Genomic DNA, 23168 nt, shown 5'->3' with positions numbered 1-23168 from the left:
CCAATCTTAGAATTTCGCGTTTTTAATTATGAAAAATGCATAATTTGTCTCCACTTCACAACGAATGAACACACAGCTAATAGGCAAATAAGTTTATTTAGGGAGGGCCTGGCAAGAACCAACCCAAACTACTTTACAGCAACTACGTAAATAAGAATCAGGTATAAGCTGCTATCGCCGACCACTTGTACAATCTACCCTTGTGGATTCTTATAACTGACTGAGCACATTTATTACGTATACACGCAGGACGTGCACAAACATAACACAAACTAAACCAGCTTTACATCTGACTGCCTTTATGGCTAGAGTGTCCACTACTTTGGACCAAAATCTCCTGCGTATAAAAATATAACGTTTTTAAGGTCTTTAAGGTTACAGAGCAAATAAATTTGCACACAGCTAGCAGTCGACAGTCTGGTTTGCCCACAACTTTGGACCAATCCCCATTTACAAACACATCATGCCAGTTAGACTGAGGAGTTCACAACTTTGGACGAAAGTCCCCATGTACACACATGTCATGCCAGTTAGGATGGGGTGTCCACTACTTTGGACCAAAAAACCCCAGGTACAAACATATCACACCAGTTAGGATGGGGTGTCCACTACTTTGGATCAAAAAACTCCATGTACAAACACATCACGCCAGTTAGGGGGGTGTCCACTACTTTGGACCAAAAAACCCCGTGTACAAACATGTCATGCCAGTTAGGATGGGGTGTCCACTACTTTGGATCAAAAAGCCCCATGTACAAACATATCATGCCAGTTAGGCTGGGGTGTCCACTACTTTGGACCAAAAAACTCCATATACAAACATATCATGCCAGTTAGGCTGGGGTGTCCACTACTTTGGACCAAAAAACCCCATGTACGAACATATCATGCCAGTTAGTCTGGGGTGTCCGCTAAGATGGACAAAAACCCCATAGACAAGCATATAATGCGAGTTAGGCCGGGTTGTCCACTACTTTGGACCAAAAACCCCGGAAAAATACAAACATATCGTACCACTTAGGCTAGTAAACTAGAAAAATAACCAGTAAAGAACGCTAATACAGAGGAGGATAATAATAACGGAGCTGAGCAACCGCTAACAATAGAAGTGCAATTAGAACGGAGGCCAGAAAACACCTGCCGTAAAAAACTCATTCCGAAAAAAGAAGCAGGAAACCTGGGTAGGAACCATGGCTCATGCTCCGGCGATTGGTAGCCTTTCCTACGGGGGCTTTACAAAGGTAAGGCTGTAGATAGTGCAGTACGTAAAAATACCTGAAAAACTAAAATGAAAAAATTAAACGGAACTCTGAACAGGGTTGATTCAGAGGCCTAGATGACTGTCACGTGCTACACTCCCCTTTATATACCCCTTTCTTTCTGCCGAGAGTCCAGGCCACGTTATGTCCCGTGCCGGCAAAATAGTTATTTCGGCCTTCTTCGCAAGCTCATTCGTCGGAAATAACATATATTTTAGAGTGAGATCCTGATGAAGAATGTTTTAGTCAAAGAAACGTTTAAAACTAGTTTTCCTGTGCTGCGCCTCAGAACTATCTTGGGTTATCAGTGCCCTTACTATCATAAGTTATTAAGACTCTTTGAAGAAAATATCGTCAAGCTTGTAACATGTAGGAGTGCATGCTGTCATAGTAAGAGACCATGATATTTTTTCTTGGTCATTGTCATTGTTTCTAACTACATAAAGTGATAACTTGGTGTCTTTTTGTTTATTCTCTCAACATGCTCAAAAATTCCGAATTTAAAAGTTTTACTGGAGGCAAACTTCACTGAAAAGTGGTATTCTGTGAGGTCCTGTGAAAATATTCGTGCCTTAATTAACAGAGGAAGTATTTCTTCGTAAAGATAATGTGGACAATGTGAGCACTGCGGGCATAAGAGCTTCATTCTCCTGCATACCTAAAACGAAGAGGAACAGAACAGAGTACAGAGCAGTAGAACTGTAGACGCAGTTTTGGTCTTCATGTCTCAGGCTGACCGTCCGCTGGGTCTGATTAGACTCCGATATTTTAACTATACATCATTTACAGACTTTGAATGATGAACATTTTTGTACTCATGCCACCATTCATTCGCCATGGAATAGGCCCTTTGCACGATCCGGTCAAATGGTACAGAATTAATTACGTTGGGACGCAAGTTACACAGTGGGACTTTCAAAACAAAGGAAAGTCGGGCTGGAGTGGTGCGAGTTCCTTTGTTTTGGAGGTTCCACTGTGCAACTTGCGTCCCAGCGTAATTAATTCCGTATCATGTGACCGGATTGTGCAAAGGGCCTATTATCAGTTGTATTGTGTCCGCAGAAAAAAAAAAATTAAAAATATGTTGGTACATGAATTTTTCGGTGAGGCTGTTGATAAACCTGACAATGGCTAAGTACCCATTATTCTGTGGCAAAACAACGCGTTGTTAGAACAATGTACGTGGGGTTTTATTAAATATCTAATAATACGTGTCAATGGAAATATCATATGTATAGTTCGCGATTTAGGTAATCCACAACGACAGAATCTTATGCATGTGGTTAGTTGAACGATCTCTGCTCCTCTTTGTCCAGGTCGTTTAACAACTGAACATATGGGTCTTAGTAATATTATCCGTCCTTCTGTTCATTGTTTTTCCTGAGCACATTCTTTCTTCTCTGTTTTTGATGTATATGCTTTTCAGAGCCTCCTTTGTATGAAATAATTGTAACACCTGTTTTTCTCGCCGGTTTTGCCGGTATTACGTTATCAGCACTGTACTAAATCATTTATCGAGGGAAAACAAAGATTATTTTTGTAGTAATACTTGTTTTTTTGTAATGTAATCATTACTTTTGGCAGGTGAATAGTTTGATCTACGTATGGTTGTAAGATACGCAAGAGAAGCATCTTCTCCCTTCCCCAAATCCATTTTTCAAAAAATGGTAAGGAAGTTTGTATACTTCTCAAGACTGTAAATCAAAACTGAGAATACATCCACGGAAGGCTGGCACTTCATCACGTCACGGAGACCTGCGATCTTGAACGACCTTCGGGAGTGAATCAGGAAAGTCCTGATACTTTGAAACTCACTGTGGCTCCTTGCTTGACAGCGGAGCCACCAGTCGTGCAATCATGCCATTCTGCTATCCAGCCATCGTTTGTGTTATGCACTTTTATACACTGCAGTATCTTTCTCTTCAGCTCTTTCCATTCTTGATTCACCGTGTCACTCTGAATACAGTCCGCGTGCCACTAGAGACACAATTTAGAACTGAAATGATTTGATGGATTTTCTTTTGCAGTTCCCATTGTTAATATGGATCAGACTATTTGTGCCGTCATTTACACGCATGCTCTGTTTTCCTCGTCGGTTTGGAATTTGAAGTTTATTAAGCCTCAGGAATTTGTTATTGAATGGAGTAGCTTTTTGAGATATGGTGTCAGTGGACATACTGTACTTGCCTAAAACAACGGATTTCCAAATTCCCATTATTGGGTACGTAGCCGGTATGGTTCATATGTAAAGAGAACTCTAAAATGTTACTCGTTTGGCTCAGTGAGATTACTATATTAATTCCCCCTAAAAAGAACGTTTTTTGAAATCAAACGTCGCATCTTTGAGATGCTCAACAACACACTTCAGTGAACGTTTGGAAAGTATAATAGTTCTAATGTAGAGTTTGCAGTTTCGTGTCTTCTGGCCGTTTCATTATTTAAGTAATTCATTTGCTGTTTAAAACCCTTGAAACAGAAAAAATTCTACTGAGGTTTTAGTCTACCAGGCATTATCTTTACATGTAGTTGTAAAGCGATACTACATGTTTTTTAGTTACAAGCATTTTCACACTTCTTTGTATAAAGGTCAAATTATGATCTGCAAGAAAAAGCACTCAGAAGCATTTACTCAGTATCAGTAAAAGAAACAAGTTCGCAGTCTCCTTAGCAGACATTCATGTCGTTCGTTAAGTGAGCTCTTGTCACACTTGTCACACTCACGATTCAGAATAATGGCTTCATAATTAAGGGAGTGACAAGTACCAGGTGATGGCGGATTAGTCGACGACGTTTTAGATCGTGGTGCTATTCTTCGATTGAACAATTAAAAATGGAAAGTTTAAATTACGAGCCGGCTTCGATTAAGATTAGGAAAAAAAACCCCGCACTTTTCCTTTGATTCATATCCGTGATCTTTGACAAATCATCCAATTTGTGAACAGCAAGCTATGTCACCTTTCCCTGACTAATGATCTTTTCTTACAGTGCAAGTTGATTCAGAAAGTTCAACTTTGAGGCTCAAACCAACCGAAATTGTATTACTCTGTACCAAACATCGCCCCAAATAAGCGTGTTTGTGGCTTTCTTATGAGGCTTTATAAGAAACTATAGTCTTTGTAAACCTCATTGTTCTCATTCTAAGCCTTCTGCTTTCTCTTGAGGAAGCAGATTTTTCCATGATCTTCACAAAAAAACAGAGTGTGCCATGAAAACCTCCCCTAAATTGCCCCGGATTTTTTTTTATAATATCATCATCATAACTTTCACAGCTCTTACAAAATCGATGGAGACAGATTCTTCATACAGAAACTAACTTTTAAAATTGGAATGTGACATGAAATCGACGGATCCAGTTAGATCACGGGACATGCGTAAAGACTAAATTAGACCTTATATAATTTCTTTTGAAAGAATATTTCTTTTTAGAATAACTTAGATATCAAGAAGCAATTAGGCCTAAAAGACTTGCTTTTATTATTTTACATTGTTTTTCATTATTCTACCACGAATGGTTTGTAAATTTACATACTGCTTGAAGGGATTTTCTTCCTAATCTCGTAATTACAACTAATCGTTCTCTTTTTCTTCACCAATTCTCTGGTTCGTCCATGTCCAGTATTCGTCTGCAATCCAAATTACTAGCAGCTTCGCACAGACTTCGTTGGAAATTCAGCCCAATGTTCTAAAGCAGAAAAAAAAAAATTTCACATTTCAGGGTTTTACCTTTGTAATATTTTTATCATTATTTGAGGTTCGTCCATGTATGATACTGTTTTACCGTCAAGCTATTCACATTGTGCCAGTTAATTTGGAATCTGCCAGTGCAGCAACCAAAAAGTTAAGGCAAAACAGAAGTCCCTAGATTTAATAGCCAGGTCGTTATATTAGTGCAATACTCTGCATGCGTTTTAAAATTATTATTACGAGAAAATGCTCAACATTAAACTTGCCTCTTTACCTTATTAACCGGGCCATTAGCAAGGTCCTTTTTAGCCTTTTTAGTGGGACTAGGCCAGTACGACATACCAATACCAACACAGTCTTGCATGACTAAGGCAACAAGGAACGTACAAAGCAATACATAACTACACGTTGATTTCATCCTCACTTTATCGTACGGACAGATCGTCTGTTTGGTCTGAGGATATGCAAACTCGTCTTGAAGCTCATTTCAGTGGATATTTATCAATACCTAGGGCACCGTACAGTCGGCAGGGGATAATCAATTACACCGTATACCCCTGAGTGTTGTCCATCAGTTATTTTCCAACAGTTTTGATATGAAAATCCCTGCCGTGGTAGAACAAAGCCCAAGCAGCCGGGCCATGTCCGTTTTCAAAGATCTGATAATACTGACTCCACGGGCAAGATAATTAAAACCACCCACTACGTCAGAGAGGAATATTTGCCCTTTGTCTTAAATGGGTAATTATTACCGGCTATTACTGATTATAAACGGTCGTGTCTTGTTACGGACACAACTCAGCCCCAACTTCAGATAGGAAAACACAGTTTTATATCAGGTCTTAAAATACACCAGGATTCAATCTTTGATTGAGTTATTTGTCGCCGATAGATCCTGTTCCTTTTCCCTCGACAATACGTCTGAAAAAGGTCGCCATGAATTGCAGCACTCTTATTACGTCGATATACTTCCGCTTTTTTTTTTTTACATTAACGATTGGTATTGCTTTAAAATAGCTTCTAAATGTTTGAGTGTTGGAGATAACTGAAAAAGTTTCCCTTCCACTATGGCTCGATCACTTTGTTTTGTATTTTACGTTAGGAAAGAAAACAGAAAAATTATGTTTTCTGGTGTTCCAAGTAATCACTGCACATGATATTTTCTAGACGACCATCAGCTTTAGGTGATAAGTATCATTAATTACGACATTTATTGTTCTATAATACACATCCTGATTGGCTGGTTAGTTATCAGTTTTGCGGGAGGTTTATAAGCCCTATCATGAGGTCACCTTGTTTATATAACTTAAATAGAAAGTTGCCCCTTTCGTTCACATAGCGTGATGCAAATTCTCGAGTGAGTTAAGATACAGCTCTCTGTTATCTAACACATAATATAAGTCCTTACGTCGACAGTTTCTTGGACCTCATAGCAATTTTCTAACTATCCATGAAAAACAAATTGATTCCTGTAGCAGGTGGAAATAAAATTATACGATAATTTTGTATTTCCTTGTCAAGCAGTTCTTATCTTCTCATAGTCTCATTGTCTTTCAAATTTATATCGTTTATTATTAAGGAAATTTCCCCCATAACATGGAAGAGGTCTCGCGGAGATCTTAGGAGAGATGACATGGAAAATGACGGCGAAATTTCGCCGACGTGCATAAATGATAATAGTTCCTCTTGCTTTTTGTTATTATTATTTTTGATAAAAGGCGTCCATGGTCCAATCCGTTTATTTATTTTGTTTAATCTTCTGTGTTTTTGTTAATAAAAACCAAACAAATCAAAACGTTTTATATTTCAAATACACTCTTCAAAAGATTGAGGGTCTCTCCACAATAAATCTCAGCCTCCTGGTTTATTGTTTCTGGAACAAACTTCAATCCCACTGGTAAAAGGTTGCCTGAATAAGCTATTCTGTCAAATTTTTCTTTTTACTATTTCAGGGTCAATGATAGTATTAACGTGTTCACAGCGAATAAACCACGGTTTCTAGACTGCCTGTCCTCATAAATGAGCTTTGTTCATCAGAAAACAAAGCTGACTGAACTAATAACACAGCACTGTCAGAACGCTAGCTCTTTAGTCCATCACAGTTTGAAAAATGGCTATTTGTAGAAATTGTTGTGACTTAAACAAGTCAGTGTCACAGATAATAACTCTTACATCAATCGGTAGCGAACACTTCTTATAAATCTGTTTTCTTGTAGTTCAAATAAATATTAAGACGCGCAAAGAAGTTTCAAATTGCTTTTTAATAAGAGAGACAATTTAAATTTGCAGCTGCAGATACTGCTCGGTCTCCTGCTGTTTTTTCATTTCAGATGTTGATAACTGGCACAAAGCGTGCCGATGTTGCGGATCATTTAAACATCATTTGCTATTTCCATGATTTAAAGAGGTCCAGCTGACAGGCAATGAATTATCTACAGATCAAGACAAGCAAGCAAGCACCAAATAACTGTCTTTAATAATCCACGTTTTAATGTCACTTTATAACGGACGTGATTTGATTTTTTTTCCTATTTTGTTTCTGAACGTCGCTGAGACAAAAGGGAAAAATAAAAATCAAGTCACTCAAAAACTTGATCATAGATCGCCTCAATTTTTTTAAGGTCATATTAAAGCTGAGATTGTAGCGTAATTTTAGGGAGTAATTTACGCAAAGGCTGCTTTCACCAGCCGTGAATCTGTTCATTTCGTGTGTTCTAGGGGCAACTGTTAATCTGTTCTTCTGACTGTGTCGTACTCATCTAACCTTAAGTTTTCTTTGTTTGGTTGGAGACATATATGGTTAAAATGGAACACGAACACCAGTGATATTGTGAATGATGACATAGCACTCAATCTACCACTTTAAAACTCTCCAGGAGACTAAAACATCAGCTTTCTGAACTGAAAGGAGATCTAGTGAGGGTTAAGAGAACTATAATTGGCTAAGTGTTGTCTGTGGAAGCCATCAACCAATCATAGTTCAAGCTTTTTAAAAAATCGTTGCCAGACATCGATATCCTGTTGCCGCAAACTGGTTCCCAGATTCTTTGCGTTTCGACTCTAAAGTAAAGAGAACGTACCTTCACTTTTTTCTTCTGATTATTTAGTATGTGGGAGTTTCACGTGACGTTATTCGTTGAGCTCCCAAAATACTCGTCAGATGGAAACCAAAATTCCTGTTAAGTGAAACAGATATTCGCTGATAAGTAACAATTTGTAAATACAAAAAATAATTAAGATTTTATGAGATTTTTACTTGAAAGACTGAAAAAATTGATTTTCATCTGCAAGCTCCACAGTTGTCAACTTGGAAAAGTAGACTTGAGCATAATGCATACTTCTTCTCAAGTTGAAGTTTCTAACCAAATACAATATTTGACTTCCTCCTGAGCAATCTGCAGATTAGACCAATAATTTATCCATAACTAGTCTTCATTAATGAGATACCACACTAAATTGACCGCAAACTGAAAGCGTGGCAATCATTTAGAGAGAGAAAGCGGAAGTTGTAACTTAAGACAGCGATTTATTTTAAACGTTTTTACATTATCTTCATGAAAATTTGATTTCTTCTCATTTATTTTCCCACATTTACCGACAAAACCCACTTAATAATTCAAACCTGCAGGGATGACCTGAAATTACAAATTTATTTTCCAAGACTGAATTTCGTGGGTAATTGTTGAGGATATAAAGGCACCAAGCTTCATTGCACGTCATATTCAGGGACACCTTCCTCAGGAGACGAGCAGTCATAAAGCTTAACAAAGTCAAGTTGTGAGAATGAAATCGAATAAGCTGGCAGCCTTTTTCCTCTTAACGTTATCACTGATCTTGCTGATGTCCAGCAGTGAAGGGTTCACAGGAACAGTTCCAGGTAAAAGGGATTCCTACAGAATGGTGAGTATTTGTGAGCATCTAAAAAAATGTCATTATTGCAATCAGTCTCCAACAACATTTATCCTGAAACATACTCTCACCAGGATGACTACACATAGTTTTAAAGGATACTTATAAACAGTCAATAACTGCATTCTTTCTTAACAATCACCTCATGTGGACGACTTCAGAGCACCGACACTAGTGCGCAGTTGGGTTTAGAGTTAAATTACATTTTACTTTCTCGTGTTTTTACTGTTAAGGTTTTGTAGATCTTAGGATTAGTCTAGGTCAAAACCCTCACAGAAAAGTTACAAAACTGATCTTATTCGTGATTGAACAACTGGGCCCTGCCATGGGTTTAAGCCATTAAACCAACGCAGTTACTTATTCCACAAGTACAAACTGATTCTTATACTAACACCTTTTCCCCCTGAAACCCTTGTACAACAAACATCACAAGAAAATAAGTCTTTTTCTGACTTTGATAAAACCAATTTCCTGATAAGAAGTATTTCGATGAATAATCTTTAGGAGATTCCACAGAACTACCGGCGGAGTTTGTGCGCAGCAGCACGTAACCTGGACTGCAAGCGAGTGCTGGACCCCGACTCTGAGAACTGATGAAAAGAAAGATTCTTCGAAAGCCTCTCTTGGATCTAAGTCGTTGCACAGTTCTTTAAGAAGATTAGAAACTAAATGAATGAGTAGTGAAAGAATAAAACGTGTTAAACATTTACCGTTTGATGTCTAGTTCACTTCTTGAAGATTAAAACCTGGTTAGGAGAGATCAAAAGAGCACATGTAGTGTTTTGTATGACAAGGAAAATATCCCTTCTTTTAACTTTTATACAAGTGCTCAGTTTTTGTCGTCTAATTTCTGTAAGTTCTTCTAACTAACATATGCCGCACTTGAATGATCATGAGGCAACCGAGCTGAGCGACCTGGTGTCTAAGGAGGGCGATAGGAAATTGGTAGTTACGATGAAATTTTTCTTTTTCTGGAACAACAAAAAGTGAGTGGGTGAAATGCCACCTTAATCTTCGTTAGAGGTCACTTCGGGATTAATATATGAAGGCTTTTTATCCCCAAGAGCTAGACAAACACCTCGAGAGGAATGCGAGGGCAAAGCCATCTTGAATATATTATAAAGTTCAAGGGTTTTCAATGCAGCCGATGGTCAGAAGTACTTGACTTGGCGGCTACGATTCTCCTCATAGGAAACCTACAAAACTGAAAGCTGATGAACGTTTTCGTAGATACTGTATTTTGTCAAGCTACGATGTTTTAGTGACATACGCAAGTCACAAATAGGCGAAGTCGGATGAATATAGGATATCATCATTCAGTGTTCTTGGATAAAGCTTTGAGGTGTATCAACGTTTTTTTCTCGCAAATTGAAAGTTTGAAGTTTTCGAACTCTGCTGGATTCTCATGGTAGAACGTTTATCAGCTCCCGCGAAAAAATGCATAAAAGTTTCTTAAAAATCTAACATTTTTCCATTGAGTAAAACGAAAATCATAGAATTCAGGTGAATCTGTCTTGGCAAAATTCGTGACTCTACTACTACTGTTGTTACAAGTGTAAAAAAAGTCAATAAAATAATAAAAATTATTGGATGAGGTTTTTGTGATATCCAGGATAATCAAGGTCGAGGTAGGGGTTATCAGCCAAAGCCGAAGACTGAGGCTGATAACCCTTACCGAGACCTTGATTATTCTGAATATCACAAAACCGAATCTAATAATTGTTTTACTATACATTGAACGAAAAAAAAATGGAAGTCATGTTTTTGCTTCTTCACTGACGGCAAGCAATACAAAGCTCGCGAACTTGACATGATTACCCTTAAAAATCATGCACCGTGGTCATACATGACATGATTACCCGTGACCTTGAGTGTCCTTGATTAGGCGCTGATTTCGAAAATACACTGCACGCTTTCTGCTAATCAGAAAAGAGATAGTGAGTTCAATGTATAATAACTCGCATAACTGGAAGCCACACATGTACACATTGCGTACCTATTGGCTGTTTTTCCATAGTAGAGAGTTTTTCTCAGTTGCTTTTTAAAATATCAAAAACATTGTACATGACTATGATACAATTTTCTTATCCGTACGCGATATTAACTGAGATTTTCTCATGAACCTCCACATTGTCAGTAAACCTTTATTCTGGTCATGTTGCTCTTGCATCATAATAATCAAGATCTGTAAAAGGGTTAAGATGCTGGATACTTATTCACAGATTCATAAGCGGACGTATCGGATTTTGTTTAAATGTTTCTTGATTGTTGTCTTTTAAGCCTTCTTGACCAGTGGAATATTCGTTTTTCTCTCCTTTAATTGCAATGTTCACTATCGTGGAAGACTAAGGGGATCCCGAATCCCTTTCAGTTAGATTAAGGTCTGATACTCCTGAAGACTCGTCTTTCACTTTTGAGATTTCCTGGCTAACGTTACTGTTGAAAACCAAATTTTCCTCTCGAACGTCATCAGTGGATGTGCCAGAATTTCGCTCACTAGCTGCATGCTGTTGTCCTGAAGTCAGCTCTACGTTGTTCTCATTTTTGTTTGCATTAAATATCAGAAAGCCACGAAAACAAGGGCAGTTTAGCGCGGCGACAGTTTTAACCACTTCTTTTATCTCAGAGCCAACTCCCATTCCTGACTTTGAATCTTCCTCTTCTACGCCATGGCGGACATCTTCCTGTATATTATATGAAGCAGCTGGAGGCATCTGTAGAGACTGTAACTGTGCATGCTCAATCTGTGAAGTGTCGTAAAATTGCTTTTCATCAGGAAATACAGTCACTGAGCGTAGAGTATCGCATTCCCTTAGAACTACTTTCTTTATTTCTTTGCACCTTGCAATCAAGTCTATATTCTCTTGCGATTGTTTAACATTTCGCATCAAGATCATGTCAATACGGTTACCTTCCAACTTTAACTCACTGATTCTACAACTGTTAAAATTTAAGTTATCTATTTCCTCGGCATTAATTTCTACTCGAGCGAAGATGCACTTGCTGGCACAAAACGTCCTCAATCTTTTTTCTGCCGATATTCGCACGACGCGGCATGGTGTCTCACGTTTCTTTTGGCCGACATTTAGCAGAAGGTGCTTTATTGCCTTGCACTTGATATTCATTGAATTTATCTTCGGTAGGGAAATGTAAGCATCAAGAAGAACGTTGCATTGCATATCTATGCAGCACTCTGCTGTTGTAATGGAGAACTCTTCACGATCAGCTGTGTTGTGATAGTTACACATAAATGATTTTAATGTTGGGCAATGGACACGAATTTGCTGCAGTTTGAAGAAATCTGTTATCCACAGACACAGTTCTGTTAATACTCCACTAGTACTGGTTTCCATTTGGGATAATTGAAACTGATTCACAAGATGTCCTCTAAAAGTGCAATGTTCAATTCTCCTGTTATGCTGTAAAACTTTTTCGATTGTCTTTGAAGTTAGCGATCCACAATTTGCCACCTCAAAGCGTTTGAGAGTCGTGGATGAGACATGCACTGATTGCAGGTTTTCAAGGAAGTTTAAGAACAACCGTTCCAACCTTGAAGACACGACTTCAAGAGATTTCAAGTTGGTGCAACCACTTAAAATGAAAACCCTTAACTTGGGCATCGAACACTTTAACCGCATAATATTCTTCGCTGGTAGGTCATCCAACTCAAAATATTCCAAGCTTTTGGAGTCAAGATATTGATACCCTGTCATACAGCGGTGATTATCGAGGAAGCACAATTTCAAATACCTCAATGATTTGAGACGTTTCAGCAGTAGTCTCAGCTCTTTGTGGCCGATGGAGACATACCTAAGGTCAAGCCTTGTCACTTTTGAAACGTACTTTGATAATAAAAGACACCTTAAAAGTCTTACACTGTTCCGATTCATCGGGATGTTGGCTTCACTGCTATTATACGCAGATATTTGTAATTCTTTGAGATCGAGGGCGTTTACAAATTCCATTAAAGCCTTTTCTGGCACTCGGAGCATGTTAATCGACAACTTTAAGACTTTAAGTTTTGTGCACCTTTCTTTGACAAGTTGAAGATGTCCTGGACTAATCAGCGAGACTGGCTGCCTGAAGTTTTGAGTCCACTGTGTATTCGACAAATCCCAGAAACCGTAAATATTGAGTTCTTTTAGTTTGTCGGCGCTTTTGAAAGTCACAAACTGTTCAAGGTTCCAGGGAAAGGTAGGGATGTCAATACACGTCAGGTTTGTCATTTCTAACGTTACTCGATGTACGAAGAACCAAAAGTCGCCTCCAAACACGATGTCAAGAGAAGCCACTCTCAAGCACTTGATGAAATCATTATATTCTCTTAGACAACTCAAAACGATGTTTTTCTCCTTTTCTGTCAGCTGACGAGGCGTAAGGTGGATATGCTCCCAAAGTGAATTTGTTGTCTGGATAATTTCTTTCCACTGATGACATACAACAGAAAATCTTGCCAGCTTATCGTAAACAGGGTGCAGAAAATCAAATATTTGAGTTACCAGCTCGACTGGCAACTGTTCCATGACTGTTGTAAATTATATCATAGATCGTTGCATTTTGGCTTATGATGTTGTTGTCTTCAATCAACGTTTGTTTACGACACGGTTTACTTATTATTACATCATCGTTTGTTATAATAGCGCGTGCACAGTTGTTAGATTTCAAAATCAAAAAAGCTATGAGAACAATGCATTTGGAGAGAAATGTAAACAATGTTGAAAGAATTTTCTTGCTTTATGTTTTTTTAGAGAAGAAATGAACAGTTTTGTTGAATACAGTACTATAGCTAGTTCAGTGCTCTGCTGCACGCGGAAATACACGTACATTGTATTACGTATGAGCACAACGTGCGCGCGAGCATCAGCCGGACACGCACGTTTTATGCGAATATTGCGACATTGGGTAATTTTGGAGCTGTTGCGGCGAATGGAAAAAAAAACTGATAATACCAATCGACTTATTTTATTGTTCTAGTCTCACAAAAGCCCGGTGAATCTGAAAAGAGAGGTTTATTGCGATGTACAGCGAGTGGCAAAGCTGCGAGCTCTTAAATTATTCACGTAAATCCCTGCGTATTTACCTGCAGTTGATTACGCATTTGTCTGATTCTGATAGACGTACGACTAAGTGCAATACCTTTTAAGGAATCTAATTTTCAACTAATTCGAAATAACAAAGACAATAGACGTCATCCTAACAAGATTAAGACTCAACTAAGGATACACTATAAAATTGTTTTCTGAGGTGCGTCCGTCTCATTACAAGCTGTTGAACATGGCACCGTCTGAAAAGATAATTCACAAGCTATCCTTCCGTACGTTCTTTTCCTTTAAAATTATGTGTTCACGTTTTGCTATTTTCCCTAATTTTACTTCCAAAGCAACCCAGAAAGGTGAATCAAAGCCTTAATTCGATCAAAGGACGTCAAATGAAAAACTACGGCTTAGAACGTTATTAGGGATTGCCATCTGCCTTGATCAATGCCCGTCAGATCTTTTGTTAGCTAAGAAAGAAATTCACATCCCGATACTTTTTAAAGCAAAGTAGAAGAATAATTTCGGGATTTATGAGGATAATATAATTATAATACTGAGTGATACAGCCAAACAAGTAGAGCCTAACACCTCATTGGTTCGCGGTTTCCGACATTATTCAAATTAAAAGTTGCAGCTACTAATGCTTAGCACCTTTTTTTGTGTCATGATTTTCTGAATTGAAAGAAGGCGAAGGACATTTTGCGAGAAGTCTTCGATGAACGCTGGTATTCATTTAAGGTATGATAAGCTTGCTTTGACATAATAATGCTCAGTCCTGTTATCTGTATGAATATGAAGCTATTGAAACTATACTCATGTCAAGATTTAATGTCAGCTTTATTGTACGAGTTTGTTGAATTTCTCAGTAGCTTCATTTATCCTCTATTGAATTACAAGCAATAGATGTAACATTAATAGCAATTGTCCTCCAACTGAATGTTTTGCTCTGGTTCCGTTTATAATATAATATGAAACGTGGATTTAATTTGTGCTATAACCTGCGAAAACTGGCACAAGCGCTATTCAAGTATCTTAAACAAGTGGCTTTTTTTTTATTGTTCAGTGTTGTTGTTGTTGTTGTTGTTGGATCGAAAGAAACTATGAATGCTACCTAGCGTACTAAATGACTGGTAATGTAAGAAAAGAACGATCGAATTTATGTCATCCATAAACCCTTTCGAGGTCTTTCGAGGTAGTTCAGTTCCGAACAGTGTCGTGAAGGGTGAATACTGTACATGTGCACGCACACGGAAACATTCCGAATTTAAGTTACGCTTACAATCATTACGCGTACGAATTAAGTTGCGCGTACGTTTATCGCGAGAGTTTTTACAGTTTTGAGTGAGCAGTTGTTGTGTTAGAGGTTTGTTTCGTTAAGAGTTTCCCGTTCTACCGATTTGGAAGTGTTTTGGCTGATTACCGCTGCGTTTTCCGCTCGACCCTGCCATATTTCACGGTAGCCTTGAGAACTAAATGTAAATAAAGAATATTTACAGCATTTTTTCTCACACTTATTCGGTTATTTGAATAAAACTTAGATGTGAATGGAAATAATTCATTTTATCCAGATTTTTAAACAATAGTGTGTACTGACTAACACTCACTTCAATTTAGCTTGTGAACAGTGGAGCTAGTCCGGGTGAAGGCGAGCAGTCTGGGGAGGAAAAATGGCGCTCGACGAATTGCTTTCGCGCTTGTCTGGAGACTGTTCACAGGCTAACTGTTCAGGTCTGCACTTACTGCGTTCAATTTCGAGAAAACAAACGACTTCTTACTTGTGCCCTTCGGTTTGCTTCCCGGAGCTGCGCAGCCAAATAACCTTTGCATTTTTACGGGTTTATCTATTAAACCCTGTGAGAACATGGCAGAGCACGTTAGAAAGGCCATCAGCAAAACTATTTCTACAAGGTCAACAATTCTTCCATCCAAGTGAATTGACAGAGGACACTGCAAGTAGTTAGCTGTTCTACGAGGCCACGGGGCTTAAGCCCGGTTAGCAAATGAATTCCTCAAAATCATTGACTAAATCCGAGTTAGGCAGCTGAGAAATATTCTTGGTACAGTAACACTAGCCTTTTGGCCAGTAAGTCAGTATACCTGGATTCTATTACTTTCAGATCAAGTCAGTCATTATAATTGATGATTCTCAAACTCGTTTATCACTGCATACATTGTTTACCAATATTGTCTTGTGCTGTCACTTATTGAGGTCGCAAAAGCGAACACAATGTTCGCATTCTCTAATGCGATCCTGATTCATATTTTTTATCCTTCCTGGTTTTCCCAGAGCAAAGCAACGAGTCAAAGTGAAGAAAGTCTAATTTACAAGGCAAATCTTGCAGTATGAATACAAACAACGCTATTCAATGTTACGTTTTTAACAGGCGTGGATAGTCCGAGCTTCACCGCCTGAAAGGAAGGTAATGAAAGAATGTAGGGTACAGCGCCCGTAAATTAAATGTTATTTCTTAAGAGAGCATGTTTTAAGAAGTATCATATTTTCTTTGTCCAGTGTATAGCAGGAAAGAACTGACATCACTGGTGGCCTTTCTCCTTTTATTTTGCCAAACAGCATCAAGTTCGGTATCCAGGTAACTGCTTTAAACAAGTCTACGCGTCATTTTATGTAAACGTCTATACATGTAAATCATACGCTTCAAACGAAAGTCAACCTGTCTTACTTCTGTAAGGTATTTGTTTTTGGTTTATTCAGCTTACTTTGGATTTCCACAGTACTGTATTGCCAACGAGCCTCTTAAATTGAAGCGAAACTTAAAAGTTTTGTAAGCTCCAAATCAAATTTACCTTTATTTTTGGAGTACAGAGATTCCAATGAAATAAAAGTAATATTGCCAAGTACTTTTTCCCGACTTGACGGAGAAAAGTACACTGCGACGTAGTTCGCCATGTTGATCATGTTTAATGATAGTGAACACCACTTCACATTGGAAAGTGTAATGAATAATCATCATGGACCATTCGGGTCCCGCGAATTTCTATGTCCATGAATAAGTATAACTGTTGTCAATTGATTTCCCATTTCATAGGGACAACTCGACACAAGTCAAGCTGAAAATTCATGCTAGTTCAAGTTTAAAATGTAGATGTTGAAGCCCTGATCTGTTCATTACTCAGAAGTCACTCAAGAAGGTTGACAATTTAGAAGGTAATAAATTATTCCCCTTTTTGTGGTTGCTTAATTTTTCTTTTTAATTTTCAGGTGAACCGATAACTGTCAAAGTGGGGATAGAAGTAGTTTACATAGGGAATTTTCAAGAGTCCCATTTCATAGGGACAACTCGACACAAGTCAAGCTGAAAATTCATGCTAGTTCAAGTTTAAAATGTAAAATTAAAATGTAGATGTTGAAGCCCTGATCTGTTCATTATTAAGAACTCACTCAAGAAGGTTGACAATTTAGAAGGTAATAAATTATTCCCCTTTTTTGTAGTTGCTTAAGTTTTCTTTTTAATTTTCAGGTGAACCGACAACTGTCAAAGTGAGGATAGAAGTAGTTTACATAGGGAATTTTCAAGAGTCAGACATGGTATAATGTTTTTGTGAAATTTTGTTCAAATTTCTTTGTCTTGTTCACCTCATACTGAGATTTTTGTCTGTAGTCGTTGGCAAGAAGGACGGGCGGGCCTTATGGCTGACAATTTGAGTGGGCTTTTGCGTCGAGTTAAAAGAGCTCTGTATTTTTTTTTTTTTTTTTTTTGAATTAAAAAGAAAAGACGAAACCTCGTAATGATCTTTGTTGATGTTTGATCTTTTTTGATCTTTGATGATCTTTGTTGATGTTGTTGTCATCTTCGATTACTCGTTCTCGTTACGTTGCTGTTAACCTTTTCGTTCTCTCAGCACGTATGAGATCAATAAACGAATCGTTTCCCAAGCTTGACGCTTCTGTCTGCACGCTGATGATCTGTGACTGGCTCAAGCCCTTGTTTTGCTAACTGTAACCATCTGCTTCTATTTTCTTTCTGTCTATATTATGCTGCAGGCTTTCACTCTAGACATGTGCTTCCGCCAGTATTGGCAGGATTCCAGATTAGCCTACAACAAGCCAAACAAGCAAATCACGTTACCAGGCAAAGTGGCTGACCGACTTTGGCAGCCTGACAGGTACTTTGAAAACAGCAAGAAGGGAGAGTTGCATAAACTTACTACCCTAAACAAGGTTGTAGTAGTCAAACCTGATGGGGGAGTATATTTCAGCTTAAGGTATATAACTGGTATTATTTTTAAAATACTATTTCTTTTGCTCTTGTTGCATATGGGGTAATTAAAAGACAACAGCTGAAATGGATTCTTGAAATCTTGAAATGCCATTCGCGATTCGATAATAAAAGACGGAAATATGGCTTATCGAACTCTTTCTCGTAAACGCTTAAAGCCACATCAAGGGTGTTTTAATCAGGTTATACGGCTGCTATGGTAATTCTTATGTCTTTAAAATTGCATGAATTGTTCCCCAGTGGTTGGGCATTTGCCTGCTGCCATTTTCGTAGCGTCAACTGAGAAATAGTAGTTGTATTGATCCATAAAGGTAAAGCTTTAAAAACTGCTGGACACTATTGCCAGCCACGTGTGACGTGCCATTAATAATTCTGCTGAATTCAATCTTTTTAGGATCGCTCTCTCGTGTCTATGTGCTATGGACTTTCCAAACTTTCCCATGGATCGTCAAACGTGTGAATTAAACTTTTTAAGCTGTAAGTATGCTAAAATAAACAACAGTTTGCTGTAAAACATATGGATTGTACGGGTCTGTAAGTCTTCTCGAAATTTCATCCTAATTACAGCTCAGGTAAACCTCTATAATGTCTTCTGGTTAGTTTTGTAAGTTTTTACGAGGTTTGAATGTCTTTTAAGTTGTGTCAATACGTTCTCCAAGTTACACGTCTTGAACACCACCACGAAATATCCTGGCTGGGAGTGGGATCGGTCAAACAAGTCATCACGATCTAGTGTCGTCACGAAAGTGTAGTTTTCATTGCTGCCTAATGATGTCGTTTGGCGATGGGTCTTTTTATGAAGATAGAAATTCTCGCAAAGCGTTGTAGCTCTATTGTCCAACATGCGATCGTGTGAACTTGGGAAGTGAGAAGCAAGTTTAAGAGAGGAGAGGTCTGTGTCGCTTGGTACAAAAAATGTATACTCTCTGGCATATTAATTTGAATTAACTGATTACGATGATGGCGATAGGAACGCAGAGAACCTACAGTTGAATGCAAACTGTAAGCTAGCAGTTGCGGGACTTGTGCCTCAGAAAAGTGTGCTATGATTTGTTATAACTTCAATTTATTTTGTAGTTTTCGTACTTTTTATGCACAATTTTAAGCATACTTTTACTAATCATGAATTATACCTTCTCGATTAATCCTCTGCTTGATTTCTAACATTTTGTTGTTTGTTTTCTTAGATTCTTTCACTACAGACTCGGAAGATATCGTCTATGACTGGAAAAGAGATCAAAATGTCACTTAGTCAAAACAGCAAGAAATTGCTCAATTTGCCTTAAGCTCAGTGACCGTTCAACGGAAAATCAAATTCTATTCACCTGGTATGGCTAAGTCAAACTTTAAGTCATAACTAATATATGTTTGGCTACTGGTGAACAATTAGTAGACAGTCAACTGTGTTCCACTGGAAATCTGCGAATCTTTTTGTTCTTGCATTGTTCAAGTTCTAGTTATAGTTATATGGTCTCTGATTCTTCAGAGTGTCGGCCTGGAATGGCGGCTGATTATATTCAGAATTTTTCATATCACAAACATTTTTTCTTTCGCGGGTAATTACTCACTTCTTGGGGTGACATTCGTCTTCACTCGACGCCTGGGTCACTATCTTACCACGTGTATATTCCAGCTATATTTATTGTCCTGATGTCATGGCTGTCGTTTTTCGTCGACCGTACGTCTGTCCCAGCTCGAGTGTCGCTCGGGATTACGACTGTTCTTACGATGACTACGCTGTTGATCGGATTTGGTCAGGGGTCGTTACCTGTGGTGTCGTATGTTAAGGCAGTGGATTGGTACCTTATTGTTTGCTACACACTTGTAATTGGTACTTTTGCAGAGTATGTACTTGTGAGTTATATAGAGATGATGTCACATCACCAAACAGAAGGATCTAGTCATGAAGCGGTGAGGTTTTATATCTGCTGGTGTCTATATGTAGTAGTAGTAGTAGTAGCAGTAGCAGTAGCAGTAGCAGTAGCAGTAGCAGTAGCAGTAGCAGTAGCAGTAGCAGTAGCAGTAGCAGTAGCAGTAGCAGTAGCAGTGACAGTGGCAGTGGCAGTGGCAGTGGCAGTGGCAGTGGCAGTGGCAGTGGCAGTGGCAGTGGCAGTGGCAGTGGCAGTGGCAGTGGCAGTGGCAGTGGCAGTGGCAGTGGCAGTGGCAGTGGTAGTAGTCGTAGTAGTAGTAGTAGTAGTAGTAGTAGTAGTATGTGGAGGATTGATTTAACACGACATATGAAAGGATTTGTTTTCTTGCAACTCAACAGGACTTTTAAAGACGACAAAAATTCGAAAAAACCTTAAAAACGGTGGCGTTTTTGCACACCTTTTTACCTAAGGCTCTTGTTTTTCTACACCGACTTCTTACGTGGTGTCGTTACTTTTTCACAGAGTATACAAAAGAAAAACAATATTTTTTGAATTACAAAATGTTTTCTACTCCGATCCATTACTATTAATAAGCACCAAAGATATCTTAGTACGCAAGAAGACAGAAAATGTTATGATGTGACATTTTTGTCTTTATTTTTGTGTGTTTTTTAGCGTACAAAGCTGTTTGGCAAAGACAAAGTAGTATCAATTCAGGTAAAACTGTTGACTGCACTTACATACCTGCCACAATGAGTAATATATAGTAGGCGCCTCCACAGGATAAGCCCGGACTGATTCTATAGTATATGTGAACGGCCGGGCAACTACAGCGGAAAGAAGTTCCCTTTTGCATTCTCGGAAATTCAAAGTCTATTGTTTTTACCGCTAATAAAAACGAAATCAGACTATCCTTTTCGATGGGTCTCGTCGGACATAAGGGTTGCCTTTTTTCATGCATTTAATCTGATTGGACGATTTTTCTCCCCGCGTAAGTAGGAAGTAGAAATGTTACATTTCTTTGCCTGCACCCCCTTTTAAAGATCTATGGCTCTCTGTAAGCAAGTGAAGAATGGCCACCACATCAACTATGTCATGACGAGTTTGAGTGTTTCATCGGGTTATCCAAACACCTGGAAGAGAGTGGTTTTTTTTTTTTTTTTACGACGTGCAGCGAAGTATTTTTGACGAAATTCGAGATGTTTGGACAGCCGATGAAACACTGTCTGGAGTGTTTGATATATCTTCTCATTCGAAACAAAAACTAGGGAGTAAACGGAGAAGTAAAATCGTCAAAATCTATGCTAATTAACGCCCGGGTATCCAAACTACCTTCACGGTTGTGATTTTCTTTGTTTTAACTTGATGAATTATTAAGAGGCGCCCTCTGTAAATTTCAACTATGGCCATTTGGACCAGAAAAAATCAAATTCCTCAAACTTTCTCAGATGAATGGTCTAGATAAGTGATTCACAAAAATATAACTTTCAGTTCAATTCGATTCGTATTTTAGCGCTGGGGCCACCATCTTGGTTCTGCCCCTCTGAGAGGGCTTTCGGCGGCCATTTTAGGGCACATTTTTAACAATTTGCCATACAAAGAAAACGATATAAATCCGGGTAAAAACCCTTTATTCGAGACAAGCAAATGTTTCTTGTTACATTGAGAGGCTGTTTTGGCAATTTGATTATCATCTGATTTTTTTACAGAATTTTAAATTTCTTCCCTTTCGGACTACTCATGAAGCGCCATAAAAAAGGCGAAGTTTAAAGGAAATAAGTACATCACTTGAGATTCCAAAACTACCCTCCACTTAAAGAGCAATGTCGCACCTGTAAAAACATGCAATAAAATTTTGGGGCAGTTAAAACTGTAAAATGTTAGTAGAAGAAGTTTAAGCTGTGCTTTTGTCAACAAAGACCGCTGTCCTAATTAGCATAATAACGTGAAAATAACGGTGCACAGAGAAAATAATGATATATTCCACTTACCTCGCGACATGTCGACAACTGGATGTTCCACGATGCCTCATGTTATATTTCCAGTATGTTTCAGCCACATTTTCGGTGATTAGTGTACGAAATCACTCTCAGACATCGCCACGGTTAAGCAGATTTCAACTCTCCGAAGCCCGCTTCATAACATCTATCAATATTATTTGTCTTTCGTCTCATAAGCCGCCGTTTACAAGAAGTTAAACAATTTGCTGAGATCCTAACTGACCCAGAAGTCTGTTAGCAGCCTTTAAAATCCTCCTCTTAATCGAGGATTCTCATTAAGAACTCGTTTAAGCTCAATGAATAAGTTGCCAGTAATCGGATACCCGTGTTTGCGCAAAGAACTCTGGGATCGTCAGGGGGCAAACACTGCAAGTCGCTAGAAGGAAATGTATGGCGAAAAATTGTTTCGACGCCCAAAAACACGGTTTTGGGGAGAGATCAACGCTTTTTCGCCGTTGTTTTATCGCAAATTGATTTTGGCAATGTTGATACATGGAAAATGTAAGTTTTTGTTCGAATAACCACGAAATAAGTGATAAAATTTACCGATGAACTCCCTTCTCCTTGCGTGAGGTTTATTGTGAAATACATGGAAGAGAATATTGAAAATTTCAATACACGCCTGATCTCGAGAGGCTACCCGGAGCAAATGGTAGAGAAGACCCTTCGAGAAGTTAAATATAAAGACAAAAGAAGCTCTAAAACGGAAATCGAAAATTGCAGAAAGAACTACTACCCTTTCTGTCGGGCAATTTCACTCAACCGTCAATACCAAACTTTGGAAAGCATAACCACGCACAAATGGCACTTTTAAATACAAATACTCAGAGATATATTCAAGGAGCCACCATTGATCTGTTATAGAAAAGGAAAATCACGGAAATACGAGCTTGTAAAAGCAAAACGAAGGCTTTGAGCAACACAGTGGTCACACAGCATGAGTCGCGCCGACTCATTTGTCATTAAACCAACCCCAGACAGTACAATGATCGCCACCGGACTTATTTCCAGTATTATTTGTATGACTGAGCTTTCAAAAAAGCCTAAAGTAGTCTGTGCACAACTTAAAAGGCTTTACTGGGTTATTTTCCTCTCGATTTATACCTAATTAATTTTGTAATATTTTCAGACCATTACGCGATGTAAATTTCACAATAAACCTCACGCAAGC

General features: G+C 38.4%; 2 long non-coding RNA genes and 1 pseudogene across 2 annotated transcripts; 2 read left to right on the top strand and 1 right to left on the bottom strand.

The window, feature by feature from the left end:
- Positions 1–4681: 4681 nt before the first annotated feature.
- LOC145484208 (uncharacterized) lies at positions 4682–5928 on the bottom strand. Its single transcript, XR_014048993.1, has 2 exons — positions 5218–5928; positions 4682–4941 (listed from the first exon to the last, which is right to left on the bottom strand). It is a non-coding gene; the product is annotated as an uncharacterized LOC145484208 (long non-coding RNA).
- A 2756-nt stretch (positions 5929–8684) lies between these two features.
- On the top strand, positions 8685–9789 carry LOC145484202 (uncharacterized). The gene is made up of 2 exons (XR_014048992.1): positions 8685–8843; positions 9357–9789. It is a non-coding gene; the product is annotated as an uncharacterized LOC145484202 (long non-coding RNA).
- A 7741-nt stretch (positions 9790–17530) lies between these two features.
- Positions 17531–22819, top strand: LOC145493036 (gamma-aminobutyric acid receptor subunit rho-2-like; annotated as a pseudogene).
- Positions 22820–23168: the final 349 nt, after the last annotated feature.

Source organism: Orbicella franksi, chromosome 1 (assembly GCF_964199315.1).
Source record: "Orbicella franksi chromosome 1, jaOrbFran1.1, whole genome shotgun sequence".
NCBI classification, from domain to species: Eukaryota; Metazoa; Cnidaria; class Anthozoa; order Scleractinia; family Merulinidae; genus Orbicella; species Orbicella franksi.
The sequence above is the reverse complement of the archived record's forward strand: the minus strand, read 5'-3'. Positions and strand labels throughout refer to the sequence as shown.